The sequence below is a fragment of the Siniperca chuatsi genome, linkage group LG13 (genome assembly GCF_020085105.1).
Source record: "Siniperca chuatsi isolate FFG_IHB_CAS linkage group LG13, ASM2008510v1, whole genome shotgun sequence".
NCBI classification, from domain to species: domain Eukaryota; kingdom Metazoa; phylum Chordata; class Actinopteri; order Centrarchiformes; family Sinipercidae; genus Siniperca; species Siniperca chuatsi.
The window spans coordinates 24,102,362-24,119,598 of NC_058054.1; the positions used below are offsets into that span (position 1 = coordinate 24,102,362).

The window sequence follows — 17,237 nt, forward strand, 5'->3', positions numbered from 1 at the left end:
GATCAGACCAACTTGGACAGTGTAAGGTGTTTAATCATTTTAAACATTCGAGCATGAAAGTTGTTTTTTTACCGTGAGAACAGGAAAACTGTTCACCAGCAAATGGAGTTGATTGAGATAGATCTGTTGCAAAGCAGCAGAGCTACTTCGCATCTACGTACAGGAAGTCCTAAAAGTCATAAAAATTGGGACCGAAGACATCCAAACAAGGTGTGCTCCCAGCTTTAGTAGACTAATGCCACATTCATTTCATATGGGAGTTACCATGATTACCAGTTTCTGCAGCGCTGTATCCCGAGGAATTACTCCCACTTACTGTTTCACACCTCAGGATTTTACGTCCAAAGGCAACGTTGAGTTCAGGAAGTAGTGTGCTCCTTATGTAGCGATGTGAAAACTAAGGGTGTAGAGGTTTGGGTGGTGGATGGCCATGTAGCATATCTTTCAAACAAGTCCAGAGTTTGTGTCCCGTTATAGACATGCAATTAACATTTGTCTTTTTATTAATCATAACCGTGATCTTTTCCTTCCCTAAACCAAGTGTTGTAGTTGTCTAACCCTACACACTACCATACTGTGACCAAAATGTGTGTCACACAACCACAATCTTTTCCTAACCTTAGAAATAATGTAGTTGCCATGCGCAGATACTGTAGAAAGCAAGAATTTGAAAGAATTTTTTAAAACATTGGTATTGGACGTAAAATTCTTTTGTCATTGAACGCCTCTTGCCAGCCAGAGTCCATCGTTCAAGGTAATTAAACCCTAATTAAATGGCTATAGTGCTGTATTTTCAATTCACAGAATTTTCGGTCCTCGCATGACAAACTCTACAATCACACAACTGTCTTTCCTACCATTACCTTCCATTCTGCGTGTTGTCAGTGCAGGCTTAGTGTCCAACTCAGCAGTTACACCCACACTTATTTTCCGTCCTGTCCCCCCGTATCCCACAAAGGCTGCCCTTGAGCTGTTATACACTCTCCTAATTATTTACAGCAGACCTTCACATCAGGGTGACATGAGATTCTGGTGAGGGACAAACATCTTAAGCATTATTCGTGGTAATAAGAGACAGTCATGAATACTAACACAAGCCAAACGGCCTCCCAGCACAGGAACACCTTATCAGGAAAGTGAGATTGAGATGTGTCCTTGCATTTCCCTCATACAATCACATTTGGTGTAGAGTATGACCCACGTGTGTTCTGTGCATTTATGTATATTTATATGTGTGTAGTGAGTATAGAAAAGGGTTTAGGCTTAGCATAGATGGAAATAAAAGGTTTTTTGTATGCTGCTAGAGTCTTAAAGAAGATTAACATATAAATTAGAGCAGCAATTCAAGGCACGGAGCACAGAAATCCCTCCTGTCACAAATTAATCAGCTGAACGACCGACCGGACGCAGACAGACCGTGCTCCCCTCTCTCCTCTCTCTCCCTCTCAAAGACCCAGAGGAAATAACTCTCTCTCCTCTCTTGCTCGCTCTCTTATCCCTCTGTGGTTGGGTTTTCGTAATTGGTCTCCCCTTCTCTTCCTGTCTCTCTCCTGTCCTCTTTGCCTTTCTCTGTCTCTGTATCGCCTACCCTCTCTGCCCCTCTCTCTGGTGAGCATTTTGAATCAGGATCACAGTGGGAAGTCAAGCTGCCTGCCTTGCTAGCTACAGATTCAGCTACACACACAAATACACAAAAAGGCCTGTTCACAAATACACACGCACTCTGACACGCATCCAGTTTGCTTGATGGCACAAAGTCACAAACAAGGTTATTGCCCTCTGCTCTTCAGTCTCCCTCTCTTTGGTTTAATATTGCTTTCTCTTTTTTCTCTTTCCTGTTCAGAACTAAAGATGATTATTTGAAGGGAATAAAGCTGGTTTAAGAGATATTAACTCTACCTCTGCAGATTAGATGCAGCATACAGCAGAGTTGTGTGTGTGTGTGTGTGTGTGTGTGTGTGTCTGCTTTTATGTATTCATGTGCATTTGTAAATGTGCACGTTTTCTCAGGTGCATACATGTATCTACAAGCACTTTTCCAATGCAGAACCTCAACGGAAGTAACGTAACATGTGGCCATTTTTACAAGTTCAGTTTCCATGATGGTTGTTGACACTTGTTGGATCAATTAAGATGTCTTGGCCTTCATAAGAAGTTGGAAAGAGGAGGTTGTGCAAGAAAAAAAAATAAAAACATGAAAGAACATTACATAAAAATAAAGGATCACAATGCGTGTAGTGGAGCAAACCAAAACATTATGAAGAGTTTCGACACACTGGATGCCATTTTGAGCAACAGACAGGCCTGTGCTGGCCCCAGCAGTGCCCTGGATTCAGTGTTTCTGAAAGAAAAACAATATCAACTCCCTGTTCCATTGTTGTCTGTTCCACAACTGCTTACTTCACTTGCCTACCAAACAGCACATAGAAATGATGTGGTACTGTCGCCTTTTTAATTATGTATATCCGAAACGTCTTTGTAAGTGATTGTAAAATATTGTGGATATGCAAGAAGAGCCTAGTACCAAAGCCTCACAAGCTTCTTAAAAGTTAAGGTTATGGGAAGACTCCGACTACAGATTGTTTAAAGTATTAAGGAAGGCGTTGTTCCACCACAAGCCTCCAGGCTCCAGCTTTAGTCATAGATTCTTTAAGTGTGTAGAACTCTGCTGGAGGGACTGTATGTTCTTGTACAATATGTGAAGGATGTGCTGACCTTGTGTCTGATTTAGCCACACTTCAGGTCCTTAGCACACAAAGGCAGGTCAATGCTCAAAATGAGTTTACTAGGCAGAAATGGCACCAAAAAAAACAAAATGTGTTTGCTCTTCACAGAGGAGTTTGCCATGTTTTAGTTGTGACATGTTGCGTGGCTCTGAGCTCCTGGACTCCTCTAGCCTGAGGGACCCTTGTATAGGTCGGGGCTGTCTCTACAGAGAGGTCACTCTTCTCTTGAGGCCACAAGTCTGAACTGTCTGCTCCCAGTTACATATATTCAACAATTTTACATTAACAATTTTTATTAAATGCCAAAAATGCCACTGTGCAAGTGCAAGCAGTAGCGTGACGTTTATATATGAAAAGTAACATTGTTTACCTTAAACAACAAGCACATTAGCTATTCTGGGGCAGAGTTCCCCAGGAAAGCTCTACCTGACGTTTAGAATAGCAAATGTAAAAGCTTTCAGGACCTGAGTAGAGGTTACATAACTATTGCTTTATAAAGCAAAAATATGAAAATGTCAACAACAGTTACTTTATGAGTAATTTTTTTGCAGCGAGCGTGTGGCTCTGGCTGTTTGTGCTTCACTGTTTTGGGCTAAAGGAAACTTTGTGATGCTGTGTGATGCATTTGTCTGCAGAAACCTTTACAGCAGACCAGACTTTGTGTGTATCAGCTTTGATCTACATTTATTGATCCTGGCTTACATGAGCTTGGAACTGATTTATGATTAATTATTCATTCTGAAAGGAATACTTACTGATGTATACATTTCTATCCTAAACTTTAAAAAGATTCTTTCCAAATACAGTTTTGGTGGGTATTTTTTTTTTTAGTTTTGTTGTTGTCATGTTGATTCCACCTGAGGCCCAATTAACCCTGGAGTGAAGGTGTTTGTTTGTAAGAGAGGTTAAGTGAGGTACAGAGAAATGCCAGCACCATGGTATCTGCCCTCTCTGACTCAGAGCGCTGCACTTTCTTTAACTTCTTTATTCCCTTTTAAAGTCGGCATGCCATCAGTAGCTGTGGCTCCACTCATCATTACAACGCAACTTTTTCATCCAGTCACAGCAGCACACATCATCGTAAGTGACAGGTCTCGATTGCTCACGTTGGTGTCTGCTCTTCAGAAGCAGATATGGAAGTTGTCAGGCTCACACTGATGGGAACTCTTTCCGCAGTCTGGATGCAATCCAGTCACAATGCTCATCCAGTTTAGGCAAAGCAAAGAGATGGAGAACGACAGCTTGAAAGGGAAACACACATTAAAAGGGGGAACTGCAATAAAAATTGTGGATTATTTACAAAATTAAAACCACAAAGTCATCCAGCACATTTTTTTTGTCACCAACTCTGGTGAATTACTGGTTTGGTTAAAAACAAGTAGCACTCAAACACATAGTACTACATAAAGTAAAATCATGAAAAAATTTTAAAATCTGTTAGTCATTATCTTATCTATGAAAACAACATATGAAGCAAATAAAGAACTTATAGCAGCACAAGAAAACAAACTAAAAAAAATGTTTGGAAAATAACGCAAAAAGGTGTTAGTGTATGGGTGTATCAACATACAAAAAAAAGCTTCAGAAGCAAAGCTTAGCAAAGCTAAGATGCCTCATCATCCAAAGTTAACTATACAAACTTACAGCAGCTGTGTTCCCTTAAGTTATACTGTGCTCATTAACTCATTTTTCAGTTCATTTAAACAGGATTTTAATGCAGTTTCTCAACCTGTTTCATAATTGCAGGTAAATAATATTTTCATCCATTTACACCAGATTGGAACTCATTGTGGTGGAAGCAAGTGATATTACCTCCAAATTTGTTTATAGTATTATTACCATAGTTATGTCTTTTTCTTTTCTTTCTGCCTGCATCTGCAAAATACTTGCCCCACGATATATGACATCAGATATGATGACTGAATAGGTTAATACATAACAGTGCAGTGAGCTACAGAGCTTCTTTTTTTTTTTTTTGTAAACCAATTCTGGTTGACCATGACATGATCTACAGTATACTGCTTAGCTACACTGTTTCCTGCTTTTAATGACAATGTCATTAAAGGACCCACACTGAGTAAATATGATTCCATGCTGTGGTCGATGCCTAAACCCTTTCAGACACAACGCGATTTGAGCTGCGCGCACCACTGGGTTCAGAGCACATCTGACTGTTGTTCCCTTATTAAAAAGTTTTACCAAATATTCTGTATGAAAATTATACCTCTTTACCTCAGAAAAGAAACTTTAATAGATCGTTAGAGCTATGTAGGGGAATCGCTTTGTACACCATATAACAAACCTAATATGTTTATCATATAGGCTACGCATATTGCATACCTACAAGCAACCTGTTAAAACACACCTGATATGCCTACTTGATTGTAAACATGTTTCCAAGATAGGGCTTTCCTCCTGAGGTCTCGATACAAGCATAAACTTGTGTTGTGTTCAACCTAGATGAACTTTGGAAATAATGGGTGTCAGAGCGCAGTGGTGCTGTTGTTGCGTTGTGTCTGAAAGGGCCTTTACACCTAGGCCTCTAGTTTGAGGACAATAAATGTGTGCAAAAATTGATAGCTACAAAATTAAGCTTTTCCTCATCAGTGCTGGGACTCCGAATTTTAGTACTGTTGCCATTATGTGGTAGTGTCAGTAGGCTTTTGTCTGTGACAGACATATCCAACTGACATCTCTTCCCCTTTATTGTAAGAATTTTAGATAGGACACACAGACTGAGTTGGTAAAAAAAAAAAAAATACATACAGTATATTGTATATATACAACTTTATGTTGCTGTTCACACTCATTATAAAGTATAAATATATGTCATAAAAAATTCAAAGAAAAAAATTGAGCTGAGACACTTTCAACTTCCAGGCAGCTGGCACAGCATAACACCAGTGAATTACAATTACAAAAGGTGACAACTGATTCCTCCATTGTTGTTTAAAGGAATCATCAGCCTTTCACAGACCCGCTCAAATGGCATGTGGTGTACGCAATGTCATAGGAAGGTGGTCGCTCTTATGACACCCTGCTGTCCTCAAGGTCAAACCACCGGCGATGCTGTGTACGTAACTTGAATACAAGCAGCTCCTGAAGGTGCTTACACCATTGGTTGCTTGTTGAGAGATATAGGAATTACAGTAGTTATAGTTTGTCTATTAGGTGTGAGAATTTAGGCTTTTGATTAGTAAATGGTGTATACACATGCAAAGCTCCACCCATGCTCTTCCAGGAAGCACGTACAGGTGAACATGCATGGGTTTCAGCTAACTTTTATACATGTATAGATTTTGAATATAATATGTTTTTTTCTTCTCCGTTGACCAGTCAGTTTGCTTGGCGCTCAGGTCCCCATGATGTATTGTTGAGATTTGGCTACGGATACTGATAACATTCTTTTCTGTGTAGACCAGCAAAGAAGCAATTTTGGAGAACCATAATTGGAGCCTTACTCACATCTGTGTTGTTACAGTTGTGAAAACCATCTGTTGATTACATTCATTATTTAACCTCCAACCAGTACACACCTATCTTTAATGCGTTTGGAAAGGTGTAGTCCAGGAATTGGGGGGAAAAAAACCTCACTTTGTAAAAATGTCCTCTCTAATTATCTCATATACAAAGTGGGTCAAACAAGGACACAGAACGCACTCCAAAATACATTAGGAAAAATGAGGAACAAAGAAATAAAAAAAAAAAGATCAAGAGGCAGAAGAGAGAAATATGATGGGAATGAAAATACGGTTCAAATGAGAGATGGGAAATGGCTTCAGAGACAAAGACAACATATTCATTTCCCCTCCCTCCATATAACAGTGCATTCATAACCTCCTGCTGCCACTCATGATGTAAGGCTGAGGCAATTAACCTCCTTCATCTGTCATACAATCATGGCCTTGTATATTTGTGGCTGTGTGTATTTCGTAGCGCTTGGATGTGTGTATTTATGCGTGCCTGGATGTTCATGTGTATTAGCACACATTAATTTGAGGGTGGATTTAGTGTGAGTTTGTGTGTTTGTGGGTGTGTGTTTCAGATCAAAGATAAAATCCCTGCTGCCTTTGGGAGATGATGTCATTCTCTGCACAGCAAGAAGCGATGCTGGCAAATAGCTGACTGTAGCTGACTTAACTCAAGATAATAAAAAATCATCTTTTTCTTGCAGCTGCAGCATGACATCATGTGTCATGTATTACATTTTGCCATATACAATATATGGTTATTACTTAGTAAACCATAGCGATTTTAATTTAAAAAATGACTGATGCATAATACACACATCCTCCTCAGTGGGAGATTTTATTATTTGTATGAGAATTGTGCTAGTTAATTACATACATATTTTAGTTTTTGTAGAGCAGGTTTACTCTGGGAACCACTGCTGAAAACAACAACAACAAAAAATGTTGTATAGATGCCACTTAGTCGCAGGAGATAAAAATGGATAATTACATTCTTTGACTGAAAAAGCCATTCTTTTTTTTTTTTTATGGCACTTTTTCTGATTGTGCTGATTTTAATGTGTGGTCAACAAATTAGAAAAAGAGTAACGTTAGCATGCATGTTTACAGGATATAGCTAACGTGTGAAAAACGTGTTTCATAACAATGGAATTTTGCATGCTGCAATCCAACAATTTAGCCACAGGATGTCAAATACATTATTCAGTGAATTTATTCAGATTTTGCCGGATGAGATTCATTATTTTCATCACAGTAAGCAGCCTTGGTGTTCTTCAAGAATAAACCAGTGTTTTACTGACATGGATTGTAACCAGCACCTAGAGTAACTAAAAGGTTTTTGCAGTGGTGGAAGAAGTACTCAGATCTTTTACTTAAGTAAAATATCAATATCACAATGTAGAAATACTTTGTTACAAGTAAAAGTCAAGCATTAAACATTTTACTTAAGTGAAAGTACTCATTATGCAGAATGGCCCATTTTAGAATAATGTATATTATATTATTGGATTAAAACTGTTGATGCATTAATGCGTACAATATTTTACTTTTTACTTAATATTTATTATATTACTTTATATACTGCTGGGTAGCTTGTGAATTTCCTCCTGGGGATCAACAAAGTCTCATCTTAACCCAGAATAAAACATAATAATTGTTTTGTTGATTATATTTTGTATTATTAATATGAATCTGAAAAGTAACTAGTAACTAACGTTATTAAATAAATGTAGTGACTTAAAAGTACAATATTTGCCTCTGAATTATAAGTAGAAGTATAAAGTTGCAGAAAATGGAAATACTCAAGTAAAGTAGAAAACAAAATTACAAAAACTACAAAATTGTTCTTAGGTGCAATACTTGAGTAAATGTACTTAGTTACTTTCCACCACTGGGTTTGTAATGATAGGGGTAGAGTGAAATGCTTGATTGGCTTCTCAAACTAAAAAAACACATTTTCTGACTTTGTGTGTGAACAATTACATTAAAAAACAGCAACCAGATTTTTCCAGAAACTATGTCTACTCTGGATAATCTACAGAACACACGTGTACATAGGAACTACAGTATTTCCTACTAGCGAAACAAAAACAGTTGTTGGATTAGGCAGTAATGGGGACATTGTTTCTAGAAAGAGATATTGCTGGTGAATTTGTCAAATGTAGTTTTTCAATGCTGTGTGCACCACAAACAAAATTTCAGTCACATCCATTGTTGTAGAGTCAGATATCTCAGCGATTAATATCTCAAAACCTGGACAAATGAAACCAAAACTATCCTCATATACCACTAGGGGTGAAATATCCTTTTGAAATTTGGGTGAGCCCACCTTTTAACAGACTAAATGAATCGTTCAGTTTTGAAAAAGAAAAAAACAACTTAAAGGAGGATTAACCTCAGTTTTATCTCTGCATGTGTCCATGACAATACATCCGTGACATAGTTTGCCTAGCTAACATTAGCTCAAATGCTGGAGGCAGGAGGAAACAGCTAGCCTAGCTCCATGAAAACTGTGTACTCCAAAACTGATTTATTAACTTGATGTAACTGTAAGATACATTTGTAGAAATAGAAAACAAAAAATTTAATGGGCTGGTTTAATGAGCTGTTAGCTTATGCATTGGAACTGTTTACTGACCAACAACAGCTAGCTGAGTGGCATGCGCACAGCATTTTGAAGTGTTCTCATGAAGTTGCAGGCTTTACACTTTCATAACTCTAAATCCAGATTACTCTTTGATGTAATAGACACTAGTTTGCTAGCTAACAACATACCGCATAAGTGTAAGTAAATTTGGGAGTGTTTTTTTTTTTTTTAACAGTTTTCCCATAATCTTGTATCTAAGCTAACTCCATGTTGAACACAGAGATAAAACTGACCTCATTTAGCTGTAGGTAAGACAGCAAACAAGCTTATTTACATAAATGTCAGTGTTCCTTTAAAGATTAATAATATTAGTTCACATTGGAGTATTTATTTTATAAAACTGTAGGGGAATAAACAGTATGAGAAGTCTTAATTCTCCTAACAAAGAAAAACACAGCAACATTCACTGACTCACAGATGTGGCAATCAAGGTCAGCTAGAATTATTCCGTGTCACACCGAATGTCAAGGTTATCAAAAACCAAGCACGCCTTCTTTGCCCTCTTGAGCAGCAGATAAGATGAGACAGAGAGAGGACACTTTTGCTAACGTGACAGGCCCAGCTAATTACCGTCAAGAAGCCAGAAGCTAGTTATTTAGAAACTCCTTCTGACCAAAAACAGACACTGCCGCCTTTACGCCCCACATAAACATACGGAGTCCAAACGGCTGTCAGAGTTAAGACTGATTTGTCGAGGGGGCTTAGATGCACACAAACACATTTATACGCACACACAACTTCATACAAACTCACAAAGACAGATAACAGAAGCTGTAATTACACTGTTGCTGTTCAGCCGAGGGTGAACAACACGGCACTTAAGAGAGGACGCCTTATTCCAAACACACAGACACACAGATCTAAGGATAGGATGTTTTACCACTATTACAGCTATAATTACAACTATAAAGGAGAGGGGTAGATAGTGCAGATATGACCAGAGGTGGACACTCTCAAATGCACAAACATATAATTATATGAGTACATAGATTAGGACATAGACACTGCAAGACTGAGGTCAACAACAACAATTATGATGTGTTGATCCTCAAGGTTATCACAATTTGTGTGTGTGTGTGAGTGTGTAAAACCACTCAAGAAATCAAAGTGTTTTGCAAGAAAATGTGATTTGCTACTTCTTACTCTCCATAAGTGTGTGTGTGAGTGTGTGTGTGGGAGAGTGAGTCTCTAGAGAGGGAGAGCTTTTGTCTATTCACTGGCCAGTATGTATGTATGTGTGTGTGTGTGTGTGTGTGTGTGTGTGTGTTTGTGGCGACTGGCAAAAAGAGTGAACAGTAATTGGTAGGCAGGAGAAAACTCACTCCATTTTCTTGGTTGGCTGGTCACTGTATGTTGAATTCAGGTGAGGAGGAGCAGGAGAGAGGTGCAGTGGGATTTTGTGTAAGTGATTTACTGCCTTCAGTACTTCTCTTAAATGTATGTTTTACATCATTCTCAATTAATTACTGCAGCAGAGGGGACCTGACGATATAATTTAATAAATAAATTAAAGGTTATGTTTTGAATTAGAACAATATTTGCCCAACCCAGCATGGAGATCTGATGATCCGCATATTTGATTTGGCATAGGCTTTTTATGCCGGATGCCTTTCCTGACGAAACCCTCCCCCTTTATCCGGGCTTGGGACCTTGACCTTGTATTTATTTTTGTTAGATATTAGTAATTGGCATTTTTATAATGGAGCGGCAACAGTGATAATGTTAATACTTTTTGTCCATTCCCCCCTACACAACTCAATAGCAAGAATATATTGTTTATATTAGTGTATACACAGTATTATCCCATATGTGGTGCTACTCGAGTCTCAGCATGGTTGTTTCTTAAAATAAAAAAAACAAACTAATCAAAAATCAGCCGAGGCCTAAACATCAGTTTATTTCTTCAGTAAGTCATAAAGCATGGCTAATATCTGTGTAATAATACTTATAGACAACATTATTCTGATGGTTTATGAAGTTGCGTTATGATGTTAGTCATAAAACATTTTTTTTCTCATGACAAATAGCCATTTTAGATGATGTCAAGTTAACATTCAATTTATAAAGTTAATTCCATAATGTTTTTCTTTTAGGGTAAAAAGCTACAGAGGTTATAACTTATTGTCAAGGGCCATTTACACCCATGTATACTACATTTGTGATGCCTCCGTACGAAAAATAGTTTTCCAACTTTGTTGCATCTGCTTATTAACTCTAATTGGCTTTAAATCAGCTGTTTTGTTATTTTAAAATAACAAAAATTGACTTCAAATAACACATTGTGTATAGTTACACAACACATATAAAACAACCATTAATGGGAGAATTCATTATCATGTATTAAGACATACAGTAGCTACGTACTATTTTGTGTGGTGCAACCCACTTTATTTTAGTTAAATTAATTTCGACTTTGTAAAAACTTTATAACTTGGCTATGTTTAAACTTATGAACAGCTGGTGCAACTATTACTCTGTACACTTGACAAACTGTACAGACTGTGGCTGTGTCCAAAATCACTCCATATTTACCATACAGCACAATAAATTTACTGTTCGTCATTTTATTCGAGTATCTGAATTTTGAGTGTGTAAATTTATTTACTATATTGACCTTATGCATTTCAGCAATAAAGAACTGCTATTATTAATTTATTAATATTAATGTTACCACTGCCATTACATTATTACTATTTTAAAAATTTTAGGGGGTATTTGCATTGTGCTTCCCTCTCCTCCAGAATCAGAATTTTTGTCTTTTAACTTCCAATCTGCTCTAGAAGTGGGAATGTGTTGCGTGGAGATTGACCTCTGCTGCTTGTGATCACCTTGTGCCTGCATTTTTTGCAAATATCTGACCAGTTTTATAATATAGCGAACATAATATAACATCAACTGCTGTAGTGGTGCTAATTAAATCAGTTCTCCTTCACAGCAACAGGTACAGCTGGTCATCGTACTGTTATAATAGTCATGGAGACGGGTCAGAATGTGTTATTGAGTGAGATGATGAGGTGAATATGAGTTCAAAACGTGTGTCGATACAATATTTCTTCATCCAAAACACAAAGTCACGTTGGAGACTCATCTGGTTAGTTACACTATTACACACAGTCCAGTTTTTGATGACATGAGCTTATTATTGTGTAACAAGATGGTTATTCAAAATGATATTATCAGTAAGATATATATTATATATTACAGTTAGGTGAAAAGATGTTTTAATATATGTTGATAAATCAGATTCCAGACCAACAAAGTGAAAATCATTTGATTTAGTGATCGTTGAAGAATGTAAACAATGTCAATAACTGATACGTTAGCATCAGAGTTCTTGATACTTTTCACCATAGAAACATTGAGCAGTAAGGTAGTTGACTTTGAGAAATGTATAGTAGGCTGTGTGAACAGATTACTAGACAGCACTGGAAACTAAGAGTCAAAGCCGGAAATGGTATAAATGAAAAAGGTAATAAGGTCAATAGTGCCCTCAAAAATTCCACAATGAAATGAAAAAACCATTTGATATGTTTAAATTTTGATTTGTTTATTTTTTTAAGTTTATTTTTAGAATGTGTTAGCAGCTAAATTACATTTCTGCTCCAGCCCAGGCTCTTAAAGAAATCGAGGAAAACTCCTAAAAAAAACCTTGAGGGGTGCAAAACACACTCACACACTCACACACACACACACACACACATGTTTACTTATGGAGCCAAGCAGGAATGATTAAAAGTCAGCATTCAGCTTCAATGAGTAATGTTAAAAACCACAAACCAAGCCAGAAGTCTTGGTGTAGTCATGGACTCAGACCTGAATTTCAACAGCCACATTGAAACAATTACAAAGGCAGCCTACTACCACCTTAAGAATATATCCGGGATTAAAGGACTTATGTCTCAGCAGGATTTGGAAAAACTTGACGCTTTTATCTTCAGTTGACTCAACTACTATAACGGTGTCTTTACAGGTCTCTCTAAAAAATCGATCAGACAGCTGCAGCTGATTCAGAACTCTGCTGCTCGTGTTCTCACTAAGGCCAAGAAAGTGGATCACAGCACTCCAGTTCTGAGGTCTTTACACTGGCTTCCTGTCTGTCAAAGAATTTATTTAAAAATATTACTGTTGGTTTATAAAGCACTGAATGGTTTAGGGCCAAAGTACATTTCTGATCTTCTTTTACGTAATGAACCATCCTGACCTCTCAGGTCGTCTGGAACAGGTCTGCTTTCAGTCCCCAGAGTCAAAACTAAACATGGAGAAGCAGCGTTTAGTTTTTATGCGCCGCATATCTGGAACAAACTCCCAGAAAACTACAGGTCACACACACACACACGCACACACATAAACAACCATTCACAATCACATTCACACCTACAGGCCATTTAGAGTTGACAATTAGCCTAACCTGTATGTCTTTGGGCTGTGGGAGGAAACCGGAGCACCCGGAGGAAACCCACGCAGGCACGGGGAAAATGTGCAAATTGCACACAGAAAGGCGCCAACCCAGATGGATTTGAACCCAGGACCTTCTTTCTGTGAGAGATCAATGGTAGTCACTGAGTCACCGCGCCACCCTAAAACCATAAATAGGGAATGTTTTTGTTTTAATTTGGAATGGCCGATTCAAAGTGCAGGTACAACGTTTTGATTCTTTTTTCTGCCTGAGGCATCTGATACTTCCAGAGATCGGGGTGCAGGTGGATGTGGCCTGATTTGTCTTCCACAACACTGGACCATATTGTAGACGGGAAGTTGGGGGGCAATCTCACACTTGTTTTTAGACTGACACTGGGACTTGGTAGAGATGTGTGGGAAGCGAGTGCGCTTTGATGTGTGCCCAGACTCACACTGGTCCTTTGATTTGTTCCCAGAGGGGGACTGGGACGTATTGGAAAAAGGTGGCAAGTGGGTGTACCTTGATTTTTCTGCACACTCCAACTTGAGCTTCCTCAGCTCATCTGTCAGCCTCTTGTTCTCGTCTTTCACACTCTTGAACTTTGCCTTGTACGCCATGAGGAGGCCCTGTGATGCCATGAATGTTTTGTTGAGTTGTCTGTTATGCCATTGACACATTTGAAGCTTCTGTATTACGTTATCTGGCCGCCGAGCCAACATGCGCATCAGCTCCTCAATCTTCTTGTCCTTTTCCTCCAGAAGTTGTAGTTTTCCAAAGAAGTGGTACTCACGGTGCTGGTTGTACATCATCTTGAGACAGGGGTGAAGATTTTTCTTCGTAACCCTAACTCTCTCTCTGCGTGACTTGACCTGCAAATGGGCCTGCCGCAACAGTTTTTTTTCCATAATGTAATGCTTATGCTCAAGTCTCTCGTTCTCCAGCCTGAGAAACTTGATTTCCTCTAAATATTCTTTGAGCGTGTGTTCTTGCGTAACCTTCGCAGCTTCCTGGATGTTGATCTTCTGTTGCTGCTGCACTACCAGTTCATTGTAGTGCTGCAGCTCTTTTTCCAACTTATCCTTCTCTGCTGCCTTCATGGCCAGTTTTTTCTCTAACAGGATCTTGTCCTTATCCGAAGATTCTGTACAGATCTCCTGTGTTATCTTGGATTCTGCCAGCTGCCTCTTCACTTTTTCCAGGTGGTTCTTCACAGAACAATATTCCGTCTTAATCTTGAACAGCTCTACATTCTTTGTATTGATCTCACAATTCTGGTCTTTGATTTCATCATTCATTTGTTTAATTATTTTGTTCTTCAGACTTAATTCCGCCCGAGCCTTTAACAAGTGTTCATAGATTACACTTCTCTCAGCCTTGACAGCCTCAATCTGGATTATTTGCATTCTTTGCAGCCTCTCTGACTCACTTATCAAATTCCTAAGATTGATTATCTCCTGGTCTCTGGCCATAGTGTGCCTGCTGATTTCTTTATCCTTATTTTGGAGTTTACTTTTCAGATCATTGTAGTTGTTAAGTTCACTTTCCAGGTTTAGCATTAGGTTACGCTGCTTCTCTGCCTCTTTTTTGTGATTTTCTATTTCCACTGTCATTAAATTATTATCATGTTGTCGTTGGTCCACCTGGTTTTCCAATATCTTCTTTAAAACAACTAAGTCTTCGACCTTCCTTGTCATGGTCATTGTCTCCTTTGTCAAGTCATGTATTTGATTCTTATGAATATCAGCTTGTTTTTGGTATTTTTTAAGTTCATTCGCTTGTTTCTCAGCTACTTTTTGTACCATCTCATATCTGTCTTTATGTAAGATCAGCTTTTCCGCCATGTCTTTGTAATGTCTTGCTGTTTGTCTTATTTTATTTAACTCCTGTTTTGTCTGATCATGTTCCATGTCCTTCTTTTTTAACTGCTGTATCTGTTCTTCTAATTTTTTGGTGGCATAGTTTTTATAGCCTGTCAGCTCCTGCACCTGATGATGCAATGTCTGCCCATGCAAGGTCAGTTTTTTGATCTCCCCCTTCGTGTTACTGAACTTCTCTAACTCCTTCTCCTTCTGCTCTCTCAGCATCTTCTCCAAGGAGAATTTGTTTTGAAATTCCAGCCGGTCTTTCTCGAGACCCACAATTCTCTGGTCTGAAATGGTCTTCTCATGAGCTCTCCGGGTCTCTTCATTCCTTAGGTTAGTTTTGACCTTCTCTAGGGCTTTCCTCAGCCTCTCCACATGCAAGTCCTGTTCTATAGTTTTATTATTTAGCCTAGCAACCTCAAGCTGTTCTTTTTTCAAAGAGATCTCGGCTGTAACAAGGGTGCAGAGCTTTCTTTTCTGCTCCTTGTTTTGGTCCATCAGCCATTTCTCATTTGCCTTTGCCCTGTGTAGTTCATTTATGAGTTGTATCATACTCATGGCTTTAGGGTCAGAGTTATCGTTCGGCTTCATTGTGATTACCTGTTTGAAATGGAACTAGTCAATGTATGGTTTGTTGTGTTTCTCTGTATAAGTATTGTGTACTCTAAGGAGAAATTGAAAATGGATGCTAGTACACTGAACTTGTATTTATACATTTTCCAATGGTAACATCATCGTGATGTCATGACATTCCAATGGTGACATCATTGTGATGTATTAAAGGCAAATGACTTTATGATCCATTCTGTGGAATCATTTCCTGTTCTAGAACTTTTTAAAAAATGTTTTATTGATGGCATGGGCAGCATAAGTGCCCTTATTATTAGAAAGAGAAAAAAATACTCCTAGGAGGAGGAGACAGGGCAGATCTTGCTGCCCAGTATGTATCAACATGCCACAACCTGAGGGACAGTGAATGACCTAGACACACACACACACATTCATTAAAAAAAATTGTTGCAGTGTTTATGTAGTTCTCACATATATGTTATATCATTATTATTATCTTATCTGTATATATTTTAATAGCACCTTTCTTTTGTTTATGTATATGTTTCTATTTTTATTTTACACATGCTTTGGCAATGTTAACATCTGTTTCCCATGCCATTAAAGCCCAATTGAACTGAATCGAACTGAATTTAGGAATCGCACCAGTGTATACATTCATATAATTAAAAAAAGCAGTGATATAATTCAAAAAAGCAGTCACTTCACATGTGAAATTAACTTTTCACATGTTAAGGTTTGTAATTACATGTAAAGCTAAAAACATGTAATTTCCAATGTGAAATCACAACATCACGTGTAAATGGTAAATGGACTACATTTATATAGCGCCTTTCTAGTCTTCCGACCACTCAAAGTGCTTTACACTACATGCCAACAATCACCCATTCACACACACATTCATACACTGATGCATGCAAGGTGCCAAATGCTCATCAGAAAGAGTAACTAATGCACATTCACACACACACACACACACACACACACACACTCACACACCGATGGAACAGCCTGCGGGAGCAATTTGGGGTTCAGTATCTTGTCCAAGGACACTTCGACATGCGGGCCGGGGGGGTTCTGGAGATTGAGCCGCTGATCTACCTCTAAGCCACAGCCGCCCACATTTGAAATGTTTCAGTTCACATGTGAAAGATTGTATTTCACGTGTGCTTTTTTCGTAAGGGCTTGCTAAGAGTTTTCTCAACCAGGAAGACGATGGGCGTTGACCAGCTAGCCTGCTAGCTGCTGAGATGACTGGCTGGCGGGTCCTCACATCTCCATTTTTTTATTTTTTTATTTTTTATTTTTTTGCTTTATTGGCAATCTGGTCAGCTAGTTGCTAACTTTGCCTGTCAGCTGGAACCCTGGGGTGGTTACCCACTTTGCCCAGTTAATAATCCAGTCTTGGTGTTACTAATAGCATCAACAATGGCTGCATTCAATTTAAGTTTCCCATTAAGCAGTGACACTGTGACAGTGAGCCAGCATGCACAATACCAGGACCCTGAAACTTAAGTAGCTAAATGAAATTCCCCTTGTCTACCTCCTCTGTTTTTCCCTTTC

At 38.4% G+C, this 17,237-nt stretch overlaps 1 protein-coding gene across 17 annotated transcripts in view; it reads left to right on the forward strand.

Annotated features, from left to right (window-relative positions):
* ctnnd2b (catenin (cadherin-associated protein), delta 2b) overlaps positions 1-17,237 on the forward strand; it is a 185,118-nt gene that overhangs the window by 135,333 nt on the left and 32,548 nt on the right. The gene's annotated exons all lie outside the window — the stretch shown is intronic.